Source organism: Oncorhynchus clarkii, chromosome 16, assembly GCF_045791955.1.
Source record: "Oncorhynchus clarkii lewisi isolate Uvic-CL-2024 chromosome 16, UVic_Ocla_1.0, whole genome shotgun sequence".
Classification (NCBI taxonomy): Eukaryota; Metazoa; Chordata; class Actinopteri; order Salmoniformes; family Salmonidae; genus Oncorhynchus; species Oncorhynchus clarkii.
In genome coordinates this window covers 48,313,832-48,327,562 of record NC_092162.1, presented here as the reverse complement: position 1 = coordinate 48,327,562, position 13,731 = coordinate 48,313,832, and positions in this window count along the sequence as shown.

Sequence of the window (13,731 nt, the reverse complement as noted above, 5' to 3'; positions counted from 1 at the left end):
ATTACTTTATTAAGACATGGTGATCAGTCAATCTGGAAAATTTCAAGAACTTTGAAAGTTTTTTCAAGTGCAGTCACAAAAAAACATTAAGCACTATGATGAAACTGGCTAACATGAGGACCACCACAGGAAAGGAAGACCCAGCGTTACCTCTGCTGCAGAGGATAAGTTCATTAGAGTTACCAGCCTCAGAAATTGCAGCACAAATAAATGCTCCACAGAGTTCAAGTAACAGACACATCTCAATATCAACTGATCAGAGGAGACTGTGTGAATCAGGTTTTCATGGTCGAATTGCTGCAAAGAAACCACTACTAAAGGACACCAGTAAGAAAAAGAGACTTGCTTGGGCCAAGCAACACGAGCAATGGACATTAGACCGATGGAAATTTGTACTTTGGTCTATGAGTCCAAATATGATATTTTTGGTTCCAACTGCCGTGTCTTTGTGAGATGCAGAGTAGATTATTTCTACATGTGTAGTTCCCACCATGAAGCATGGAGGAGGAGTTTTGATGGTGTGTCGATGTTTTGCTGGTGACATTGTCTGTGATTTATTTAGAATTCAAGGCACACTTAACCAGCATGACTACCACGGCATTCTGCAGCCATACGCCATCCCATCTGGTTTGCGCTTAGTGGGACTATCATTTGTATTCAACAGGACAATGACCCAACACACCTCCAGGCTTGTAAGGACTATTTTGCCAAGAAGGAGAGTGATGAAGTGCTGCATCAGATGACCTGGCCTCCACAATCACCCGACCACAAACCAATTGAGATGGTTTGGGATGAGTTGTACCGCAGAGTGAAGGAAAAGCAGCCAACAAGTGCTCAGCATACTGTATGTGGGAACTACTTCAAGACTGTTGGAAAAGCATTCCAGGTGAAGCTGGTTGAGAGAATGCCAATAGTGTGCAAAGCTGTCATCTGTAACGATCTTCGTCTTCATCGGATGAGTAGTAGGAATGATCGCACCAAAACGCAGTGTGGTAAGTGTCCATGATTATTTATTATAACAGAACACGAAAATACCAAATAACAAAGTGAACGTAAGAAATGAAAATCAAAACAGTCCTGAAAGGTGAAAACACAAAACAGGAAACAACTACCCACAAACACCAGGTGGGAAAAGGCTACCTAAGTATGGTTCTCAATCAGAGACAACGATAGACAGCTGCCTCTGATTGGGAACCATACCAGGCCAAACACAAAGAAAATAAAACATAGAAAAACAACATAGAATGCCCACCCCAACTCACGCCCCGACCAAACCAAAATAGAGACATAAAAATGGAACTAAGGTCAGGGCGTGACAGTACCCCCTCCCCCCCAAAGGTGCGGACTCCGGCCGCAAAATCTAAACCCATAGGGGAGCGTCTGGGTGGGCATCTATCCACGGTGGCGGCTCTGGTGCGGGACATGGACCCCACTCCACCTTAGTCTTGGCCCACTTAGGTGGCGCCTCTGGAGCGGCGACCCTTGCCGCCGACCCCGGACTGAGGACCCTTGCAGCGGGCCCCGAATAGGAGGGCGACTCTGGCGGCGCCGGACAGGCGGGAGACTCTGGCGGCACCGGACAGGCGGGAGACTCTGGCGGCTCCGGACTGACGGACGGCTCTGGTGGCTCCGGACTGACGGGCGGCTCTGGCGGCTCCGGACTGACGGGAGGCTCTGGCGGCTCCGGACAAGAGGGAGACTCTGGAAGGAGAAGATGCAGAGACCACCAGGCTGGGGAGACCTACTGGAGGCCTGGTGCGTAGAGGAGGCACCGGATAAACCAGGCTGTGAGGGAGCACTGGAGCTCTGGTGTGCAGCCTTGGCACCACTCCTCCAGGCTGAATTCCCACTTTAGCCCGGCCCCTCCAGAGTGCAGGCACAGGTCGAACCGGGCTGTGGGGGAGCACTGGAGATCTGGTGCTTACCACTCGCACCTCTCCATTAGGCTCAATGCCCACTTTCGCCCGGCACGTGCGGAGTGCAGGCATAGGAGGAACAGCACCCTCCCAGCGCCCTGGAGACACGGTACGCAGAGCCGGCGCAGGATACCCTGTGCCGAAACGGTGCACCGAAGACCAAACACGCTGGGCTGGCACAATCCGCCCTGGCTGGATGCCTACTCTCGCATGGCACTTGCGGGGGCTGGCCTATAGCGCTTGGGGTTATGAGCGCGCACTGGCGACACTGTGCGCTTCACCGCATAACACGGTGCCTGACCAATTACTACGCTGCTTCCGGTAAGCACGGGGAGTTGGCTCAGGTCTATCACCTGACTCTGCCAATCTCCCCGTGTGCTCCCCCCCAAAAAAGTTGGGGGCTGCCTCACGTGCCTGCTGCGCTGCCTTACCTCATATCGCCGCCTCTCCGGCTCAACTTTCAGGCGGCAATATTCCCCAGCCTGACTCCAGGGTCCCTTACCGTCTAATATCTCCTCCCAAGTCCAGGAGTCCCAAACCTCTGCTCCTCCTTACCACGCTGCGTGGTGCGTTGGTGGTGGGTAGTTCTTTAACGATCTTCGTCTTCTTCGGATGAGGAGTAGGAAGGATCGGACCAAAAAACAGCATGGTAAGTGTCCATGATTATTTATTATAACAGAACACGAAAATACCAAATAACAAAGTGAACGTAAGAAATGAAAATCGAAACAGTCCTGAAAGGTGAAAACACAAAACAAGAAAACAACTACCCACAAACACCAGGTGGGAAAAGTATGGTTCTCAATCAGAGACAACGATAGACAGCTGCCTCTGATTGGGAACCATACCAGGCCAAACACATAGAAAAGAAAACATAGAAAAACAACATAGAATGCCCACCCCAACTCACTCCCCGACCAAACCAAAATAGAGACATAAAAAAGGAACTAAGGTCAGGGCGTGACAGTCATCAATGCAAAGGGTGGCTACTTTGAAGAATTTCAAATATAACTTTTTTGGTTACTACATGATTCTATATGTGTTATTCATAGTTTTGATGTCTTCATTATTTTTCTACAATGTCCAAACGTTTGACTAGTACTGTATATATAATTCAGTCAGATCAATAATATATACATTGTACACAATAAAGAAAATCATACATATATTGTACATAAAAGAAAATAAATTATGGGTCAACATATAAATATTGCTCCCAGCGTTGTTCAAAGCTCAGAACGCTTATATTCTTGATCTGACTGAGTTCTAATCTCGCCTGCCTCTGCAAACGAGTGGAATTATAAATAGCAAGCTGCAGCGCTCCTAGTTGCCGATGATTTTAATTCAGTAAAATTGCAATCCGTTTTACGAAAGATTATGGATACTGACAAGATACATCTCTCCGCCCTAACAATGGGAGTCGTTGTCTACAAAGCAGCACAGTGGGCTCTCTAGCTCCCACCCATCCTTTCTTTGGATTAGTGGATACATCTCATTATTGTAATCCTTTTTTAATATTCAATGAGGGTTGTTGACGTCTTCTGCTTGTATTCAATGGAGAGAGATGCTATTCTACTAGCCTCATGCCATGAATATGCACAGCCATCTCGAGACAACGTCGATATAAAGTGTTTTTTCTCAGTTGCTGGGATGTGTCACGTTCGTTGTACGGAGGAGACCAAGGCGCAGCGTAAGATGAATACATACTTTTAATGAAGACGAAGAACACTTAACAAACTATATAAAACAACAAACCGAACGTGAAGCTATAATAATACTAGTGCAGACACAGGCAACTAGACATAGACATAGACAATAACCCACGAAATACCCAAAGAAGATGGCTGCCTAAATATGGTTCCCAATCAGAGACAATGATACACACCTGCCTCTAATTGAGAACCAATCTAGGCAACCATAGACATATTTAAATACCTGGACTGAGGGGCAGCTCCGGACTGAGGGACAGCTCGGGACTGAGGGGAAGCTCGGGACTGAGGGGAAGCTCGGGACTGAGAGGAAGCTCGGGACTGAGAGGAAGCTCGGGACTGAGAGGAAGCTCGGGACTGAGAGGAAGCTCAGGCAGGTTGATGGCTCTGGCAGATCCTGGCTGGTTGGTGGTTCTGGCAGATCCTGGCTGAATGGCGGATCCTGGCTGAATGGCGGATCCTGGCTGACTGGCGGCTCTGGCTGCTCCATGCTGACTGGCGGCTATGGCTGCTCCATGCAGACTGGCAGCTCTGGCTGCTCCATGCAGACTGGCGGCTCTGGCTGCTCCATGCAGACTGGAGCTCTGACGGCTGCTTGCAGACTGGCAGCTCTGGCGGCTCCTTGCAGACTAGCAGCTCTGGCGGCTCCTTGCAGACTGGCAGCTCTGGCGGCTCCTTGCAGACTGGCAGCTCTGGCGGCTCCTTGCAGACTGGCAGCTCTGGCGGCTCCTTGCAGACTGGCAGCTCTGGCGGCTCCTTGCAGACTGGCAGCTCTGGCGGCTCCTTGCAGACTGGCAGCTCTGGCGGCTCCTTGCAGACTAGCAGCTCTGGCGGCTCCTTGCAGACTGGCAGCTCTGGCGGCTCCTTGCAGACTGGCAGCTCTGGCGGCTCCTTGCAGACTGGCAGCTCTGGCGGCTCCTTGCAGACTGGCAGCTCTGGCGGCTCCTTGCAGACTGGCAGCTCTGGCGGCTCCTTGCAGACTGGCAGCTCTGGCGGCTCCTTGCAGACTGGCAGCTCTGGCGGCTCCTTGCAGACTGGCAGCTCTGGCGGCTCCTTGCAGACTGGCAGCTCTGGCGGCTCCTTGCAGACTGGCAGCTCTGGCGGCTCCTTGCAGACTGGCAGCTCTGGCGGCTCCTTGCAGACTGGCAGCTCTGGCAGCTCCTTGCAGACTGGCAGCTCTGGCTGCTCCTTGCAGACTGGCAGCTCTGGCTGCTCCTTGCAGACTGACAGATCTGGCGGCTCCTTGCAGACTAGCAGCTCTGGCAGCACTGGACAGGCGGGAGACTCCGGCAGCGCTGGAGAGGAGGAAGGCTCTGGCAGCGCTGAACAGGCGGGAGACTCCGGCAGCGCTGGAGAGGAGGAAGGCTCTGGCAGTGCTGGACAGGCGAAGCGCACTATAGACCTGGTGCGTGGTGCTGGCACTGGTGGTACTGGGCCGAGGACACGCACAGGAAGCCTGGTGCGGGGACCTGCCACCGGAGGGCTGGTGCGTGGAGGTGGTACTGGATAGACCGGACCGTGCAGGCGCACTGGAGCTCTTGAGCACCGAGCCTGCCCAACCTTACCTGGTTGAATGCTCCCGGTCGCCCTGCCAGTGCGGCGAGGTGGAATAGCCCGCACTGGGCTATGCAGGCGAACCAGGGACACCGTGCGCAAGGCTGGTGCCATGTAAGCCGGCCCAAGGAGACGCACTGGAGACCAGATGCTTCATGACACTTGGCTCGATGCTTACTCTAGCCCGGCCGATATGAGGAGCTGGTATGTACCGCACCGGGCTATGCACCCGCACTGGAGACACCGTGCGCTCCACAGCATAACACGGTGCCTGCCCGGTCTCTCTAGCCCCCCGGTAAGCACAGGAAGTTGGCGCAGGTCTCCTACCTGGCTTCGCCATACTCCCTGTGTGCCGCCCCCCAAGAAATGTTTGGGGCTGACTCTCGGGCTTCCATCCGCGTCGCCGTGCTGCCTCCTCATACCAGCGCCTCTCCGCATTTGCCGCCTCCAGCTCTTCTTTGGGCGGCGATATTCTCCAGGCTTAGCCCAGGGTCCTTTACCATCCAATGTCCAGAAATCTGGACATGTCCAGAAATCTGGATTACGCTGCTCCTGCTGCCGCTGCCTGTCACCACGCCGCTTGGTCCTGTTGTGGTGGGTGATTCTGTTAGGGATTTCCTCCTCTTCTTCTGAAGAGGAGAGGCGAAAAGGATCGGAGGACCAATATGCGGCGTGGTAAGTGTCCATGGTTCTTTTAATACGAAATAGTACACATGAACAACTGAATACAAAAAACAATAAACGTGGAAAACCTAAACAGCCTTATCTGGTGCAAACAAACACAGAGACAGGAACAATCACCCATGAAACACTCAAAGAATATGGCTGCCTAAATATGGTTCCCAATCAGAGACAACGATAAACACCTGCCTCTGATTGAGAACCACTCCAGGCAGCCATTGACTATTCTAGACAATCCCACTAACCACAATCCAATGACCTACAAAAAAACCCAAGACAAAGCACACCAAATAATAAACCCATGTCACACCCTGGCCTGACCAAAATAATAAAGAAAACACAAAATACTAAGACCAGGGCGTGACATATATGGCTATACAGAGACAAGTTATATTTCCATGATTTGCACAATTAATGCATTCATAACCGTGTTGTTTCATTCATGTGACCGACCAATACTGTTTCATAGTATGCGACCGACCAACACCTCACGAGGCTTCTCCTCTCTAAGCTGAGATCACGGGCAATAAAGATAAAAAGACAGGTTAAAAAAACAAGGTATTTTTTGAGATTCTGAACTCAATTTCGAATTGTACACTAGGATTGTGACCAAATTAGCTTTTTACCACCTGAGGAACATTGCCAATGTGCAGCCGTTTCTCTCTCAGGCTGATACAGAAAGACTACTGTAATGCTCTCCTGTCTGGTCTACTCAGGAAAGCCATTGGTCAACTGCAAAACATACAGAATGATGCAGCATGGGTACTGACCAAGACCAGACGAAGAACACCCGTTACACTGTTTTTAAGGTCTCTGCCCTGGCTGCCTGAGAGTTTTAGAATTCATTTTAAGATTATTAATTTGGTTTTTAAATCCATGCACAACTGTGCACTCCAATACATGTCAGATATGCTTTTACGTTATGTACCCAGTAGGTCCCTCAGGGCCTCTGGAATAACCTGCCAGAGAACCTGAGGAGGGCTGAAACAGTGGACATACTTAACAGAGATCTTAAAACACATATTTTTAGCTTTGCTTTTCCTTGGGGTGCTTTTTAGTCATTCTGTTTTTGCTGTTATCCTTTTTTTTAATCGTGATGTTTGTTGTGTGTTAAATATTTCAGTTATTTTCAATGTTTTTTTGTTTTGTTTTCTGTGAAGCACATTGTGTTGCATTCCATATCTGAAATGTGCTGTATGAATAATGCTTGATTTAATTTGATCTGTACAGATGCAAACAGGTCCACCTGCGCTCTCCCAAACCTTTCCCATAGCTGTAACACAACCTCAGGATGTAGACTCCAGTCCCTCTCCGGCATGCCATTTCTCGAAAGCGTCTCTGCTGCCAGGTTCAAGACCCTGGGAATGTGCTCTGCCCGCAGTGATGTTAAGCGGGTCTGAGCACACAGCAAGAGCTCCCGTGCCATTTCGTGGAGGTGCTGTGATGTTTGAAATGTTTGAACCAAGTTTACAGGTTACTTATTAGATACTTTGTAGTCATGTTGGGCGAGTTGGAACCGATGTATTTCGGAATCAAATGTGCCAAATAAATGGACATTTTGGGGATATAAAGAAGGAATTTATCAAACAAAACGACCATTCATCGTGTCACTGAGACATTTGGGATTGGAAAAAGATGAAGATCTTCAAAGGTAAGGCATTTATTATATCGCTATTTCTGACTTTTGTGTTGCACCTGCCTGGTTGAAAAATGGTTTTCATGTTTTTGTATGCGGGGCGCTGTCCTCAGATAATCGCATAGTGTGCTTTCGCCGTAAAGCCTTTTTGAAATCTGACACAGTGGCTGGATTAACAAGAAGTTAAGGTTTATTTTGATTATTACACTTGTATTTATATGAATGTTATGATTGGCCAAAAGCTACCGTCCTTTTTTGGAACTATTTAATACTTGGAGTAGAACCCACTTAGCCGATCTGGCGGCACTACTTTCCTGATTGCATCCTTGCTCAGGAGCGAGGCTATCTCCAACTGGAGCACCTACTTCCTCATCCCATCTGCCACCAAGGTGACCCAGATGCCCTGTAAGATGACAGTTGGCCTGTCCTTCTGCTGTCAGAGTGTAAAATGGTGGTTCCCATTTCCCTGCCCCTGCTGTCTCGGTGGTGGAGGACTGCGGCCAAGATGTTGCTGGTCCACCCTCAAGACATCCTGCCCTGTCTTCCAGCTCCTCTGAGGGGCGGCGGTAGAACGCGCAGTTGCCAAGAACCCCTGCAAAGTCTCTCTGTCTTTGCACAGTTTTGAAGTTTGCTCTATGATGTTGTCGACACCTGGCCCAAAGGTAAAACCTGGTGTGAAGGGGAGCTCTAAAAATGTTTTCTGATAGCTTGGAGCTGCTAGCTGGCTAGCTTCTCCATCAGGGTGCTCTGCTGTCCCCCCACTCAGTATGGCTTGTGCATTCTCGTTTGGGTTTCATCCATGTTTTTATTACTTGGGACAGTGTACCAACCTGGGCGATACTCGGTTTGGTCTACCAGCATTGCGGCGCTTAGGGTTCCACTTAATAGTCTGTGGGACTTTCTGTCCAACGGAACCCTCCCAGTTATAGCCTTCGGGTTCGGGGACCACACCTACCCCGCAAGGTCGGGAGACTGTGTATGTTTAGCTCCGGCGGGCTTGCAGTTCGCCAATGAGAGATCTCCCACAGGGCACAATCATCTTGCCTCGACTCTTGTGTGTTCTACTGTGAACGAGCTATGCAAAGTAGCTAGTTTAACAAGAGGTGACCATTGCAGGACTAAGCACGGTTCTAAGCCACATGTATAAAGTAAGAAATAAGCTATGACGTGTGTGAGGTAGATTGCTCTGCCACTTCACCGTCAAGCAGTTTACACTGTTGGCTTAATTATTTATCCACAAGGAAAAGTTACAGCCATTCATGTCACCTCTCCTTCATTCAGATAGTGTATGAGACAAAGGCTGATACTGTAGGTCCCATTCTATACTATTGAAAAGTATTGCGTAGTTCACGACGCTGTCTGTGTGGGAGGACCATTTCCGTTTGTCCGTGATGTGTACGCCGAGGAACTTAAAACTTTCCACCTTCTCTACTACGGCCCTGTCGATGTGGATAGGGGGATGCTCCCACTGTTTCCTTTCCACGATCATCTCCTTTGTTTTGTTGACGTTGAGTGAATTTATTTTCCTGACACCATACTCCGAGGGCCCCTCACCACCTCCCTATTACACTAAGGTTTTCAGTATATAGCTGGGTTTACTATAGTTTTGTTACATTAGTTTACAGTAAAGATATCTATCCTAGTTTCCTTTAGAAACTAACATAACAGCTAGATTACACTGCTGGTCTTGCACAGTATGTAGCTGGGGTTGCCATATTATTTTGTTATACTGCAGGGTATACTACCCATCTCTTTTTCCCACAAAGAGAAACTATAATTTCCAATATAGCTTTTTGCTTTGATAAATGTGGGGTGTCCCTGTCAACAGGCAGCGGACTGCGTCTAAGAAGGATGGCACTGTGCAGTCATCCTGAGGTGCTTGCTGCTGGCATTGATCGTTTCTGGCCTTCGCCCAAAGGCCAAACTAAAAGAGGCAAGTTGAGTCCCCACGGGCACTGAATACAGTGATGGAAGGCTATGAACTCCAACTCCGATGCTGGCTAATGCTATAGTTCTGGCTCATCAAATGTTGCAGGGTCTTCTATTGTTGACGCCCTGGTTGACTGAATGTTTCCGAATGAGATCAGATGAAGGAGTGTCAACCTACATCCAAACCTCTCATTCTAGCCAAAGGTTCTGTCTGACAGACACGTTAACCGGCCATTACAGTTGTTCACACACGCCCCTCTCGCTGTTGAGGGTGAACTAGGGGCTTCTCCCAGTGTGTTGTGCCAGGCTACGGCAATTGACAATTTTCACAGATGCAGGCAATATGAAAGCTTTATCAGTTTTCGTTAACTATGGTGAGAGAGTTTTTGACCAGGGCCTATCCGACCAGACTCTCACATTGCATGGTGGACACTGTTGCTGCAGCATTTCAGCTGGCCCGCAGAAACGTGTCCTTTGTCTGTTGCTGTGGTGGCATATTCTACTGGAGGAGTAAATGCCTTACCTGGATGATTGGATAGTTTGAACCATCCAGGGAACAGGCCACAACAGACAAGGACCCTGTTGAACCACATTTGAGTGGACCTCACCCTAAATGAGGAGAAGAGTCACCTGACCTCCTCATGGAAGGTGATCTATCTCAGGGGGGACTAGAGTCTACACCCTCAGGTGGTGCTACATCTTTGGGACAGGTTTGGGAGAGCACACCTGTTTGCATTTCAGGAGAACACTCATTGCCCCAGCTGGTTCTCAATGTCGGATCCTATATGTCTGGACGCCTTCGCTCGCGATTGGCCGGCAACACCACTTTAAGCTTTCCCAACATTTCTCCTGATCACAGCTACGCTAGACAGGGTCATCTTGATAGCTCCATGCTGGCCAAGATCACCAGGGTTTAGCCTCCTGTCGTCTCTCTTCTCAAGGACCCCGTGGCAGCTGCCCCTGATGTCCGACCTTCTCTTCAGGCTGGGGGGACACTGTGGCATTTGGACTCGCACTGCCTCCATCTTCGGGCTTGGCCTCTGAGAGGTGTTAGTGGACCAGTCTAGGACTTCAGGACAACGTGGTGAACACGTTGCGGAGTGCCATGGTTTCTTCCACCAATGCGTCATATCAAATGTGGTGCGGCATATTCTGTACCTGTTTTATGGTTTTCATAGTTACGGTTTTCATAGTCACTGCTTAATACGGGCCGAGTGGCATCCACATTGAGAGTGTATTTAGCTGCTATCTCGGCATTCCATGACTATGGCCAAGAGGGACCCATGGCTGGCTACCCATTGCTCTCCAAATTTATGAAGGGAGTTTGACATCTGTGTCCAACAATGGCTTGCTCGTTACCAAACTGGAACATTGACGTGGTGCTGTTAGCGTTTGCTAAGCCGCTCTCGAACCCCTAGAGTCGATGACTTTGAAGCACCTATCTATGAATGTAGCATTCCTGTTGGCTATTACCTCCACTAAGAGGGTGAGTGAACTTCATGCACTTTTAGTGAGCACTGAATGTTTTTCTGAATGGGTCCAGACAAGAGGAGTGTCACCCTTCATCTTAACTCCTCACTTTTGCAGAAGGCCCTGTTTGACATGTGAACCAGCCCTTACATTTGTCCGCATGTGCTCCTCCCCGCGGCTGTGGGTGAATTAGGTGTTATTTTCCCCAAGTGTGCTCTGCCCAGGGTCAGGGCCTTGGACACTTATATTACACAGACACAGGCAATACGACAGTCTGATTGGCTATTTGTTTGTTATGGTGAGAGAGTTCTGGGCCAAAGCCTATCGATACAGACTCTCACACTGGATTGTGGACACTACTACTACAGCATATCGGCTGGCCAGCCGGCCTCTGCCAGCTGATGTAGTGACGCATTCTACTAGAGGGGTAGCTACATCGTGGGCACTGCTCCGAGGAGTTCCCCTCAATGACATTTGCGCCTCGGCAGCTATTTATGGGGGTCAGCCACAGCACTACCCGGTACACTGGACTTATCAGAAATTCTTACTTGGAATGTATCCTGCCGCGTGGAAGGATACCATATAGGAGTCATCCAATAGCTCACATGACCGTGGTTACATGCGTAACCTTCGATTTGGTCTCTGCGTGTCTCCAGAGGCTCTGCCTTTGCGTCACACACTCTCCATTCTAAACATCCGACCACATTGCAGATCAACCATAAATTGGCTTTAAGTCTACACATGTGGTCTATGAAGCATGTGACATCAAATTGGATTTGATTTGATTCGTTATGTTCGCCTGCGTCCTCCGGATTTACCTCCTGGATTTGCCTTTTTAGCAGCACATTCACCAGTCACTCAAATGAACTCTGCCCTCTCGGCACAGGCCGAGGGCGACCTGAGACAAAATATTATTTATAATGCTACTATTAATAATAATAGTAATAACAATAATAATAATAATATTATCATTACAATAGCCTAATCAACTTTAGAAAACACAGTACTTTGTGTTGCAGTAAAAAGACCACTTCTAGTTACCAAACCCATGGAGCTTACACCCAGAGAAGCTTCACTGCTCATTTTGCAAAAGAGTGACCCATCAACTTAGATCCAATAGTTGTTTCATATAGGACATACATATTGCACCATACAAAGTTATCTGTATGTTGTGTCGCAGTAAAAGGGGCATCCATTCTACTCAGGAGCACTTCTAGTTTCTAAAACCACAGAGTTTACACAAAACACATCCGGAAGCATAGAACAGGAATGAACCTACTGTACAAAATGATCTAGGATCACCCCAGGATTCAGTGAGTGTGGTTATATGAGACATACGTAAATCCCACCAAACAAGCTTAAACTGTAGGCTATACTCATCTTTACAGTCCTTTTTTCCATCTCCAGGCAGTGAAGAAAACATTCAAAGAAATTGACAATCAGATCATTACCAGTAAAACTCAGATAAAAGATAACTTTGCTCTTTTACTTCAGTCTACAAGTCAGACTCCTGGCCACACCATCCAACATGGTGAGATGAGAAATGTTTTGACTGAGATCAATACAACTGTTTCATCTTTGTTAATAGATTGATGTAATGATCTGCGAGATTAGATTGTTAAGTTAATGTCGTGACTACATGATTTGGGCCTTAAAACTTTTGTCAATGTCAAATACATAGATAACTGTGAGAAATGTAAAAACCTGTTTTTTGCAGAATGGCATTCCAACTTCTGTTTATAAAGTTAGTCTATCAACAGAATCATTTGCTGACATTTTCCAGCATTTATTCACAAGGGGGATGCATCGAGTACATGTAGAAAATGTTATTTAGTGCTAGGCAGACAAACAGGGTGGACTGCCAATCCAGATATTCTTATCCTTCAAGTGAACTGTGTTACCTCAGATTGTAAATCAGTTAGGCGAGATCTGATATCCCAAATTCGTAGTATTGACATTCCAGTTGGCAACAACAGGCAGGCATACAGATGGAGATCAGGTATATGCCACTCAGGCAAAAACGCAAAAAAAGGGGCACTACTGGTCACACAGTTGATTTTTGATGGTTTTGAATTGAAGGCAGATGACCTGCATATTTAAAAAATGCCCAAGAATAATGAAAACACAGATGGAGTGATTTATTGTTATGAAATTTGTAAAGAGGGGCCTCATGGACAAACTGAATGTCAGCGTTTACTAGGAGTGGTGGGTTGGATTCAGGCGCAGAGAGCTCGGTAAATCATAATATTCTCCGGCACAAAACGGTCACGGCAAAATACAGGGCGCATAAAACAGACCTGCCCAAACACAGGACAAAACATTCCGGAGAAAGCAAACACATCCACAACCAACATAGTAAAAATCCCGCACAAACCTAGGTGGACCTAACAGGCTTAAATAGACATAAATCAAGAAACGAAACAGGGAACAGGTGCAACCAATAAGACAAAACGAAACGGAAAAAAGGGATCGGTGGCGGCTAGTAGGCCACTTTTGTGGGTGTAATGTTTACCGTACATTTCTTGTTTATTTCATTTTTGTTTATTATCTATTTCACTTGCTTTGGCAATGTAAACATCTGTTTCCCATGCCAAAAAAATCCCCTTAAATTAAAATTGAATTATGAGGACGGACTTTCATCCCAGCGAGAAACCCCAAAGGATTATCCTATGACCTTGTTTTGGCAGAAATACTTTTGAGGAGACGACTGAAAGTTGTATTTATTTTTTATGGTAACTCAGATACTGTTTTTGAAGTGGCATTACAGGTCTGCTCTGACTTTACACGGTTATTGTTCTATTTAGTTATTAATCATTATTTCCAAGTGAAAAAGGTC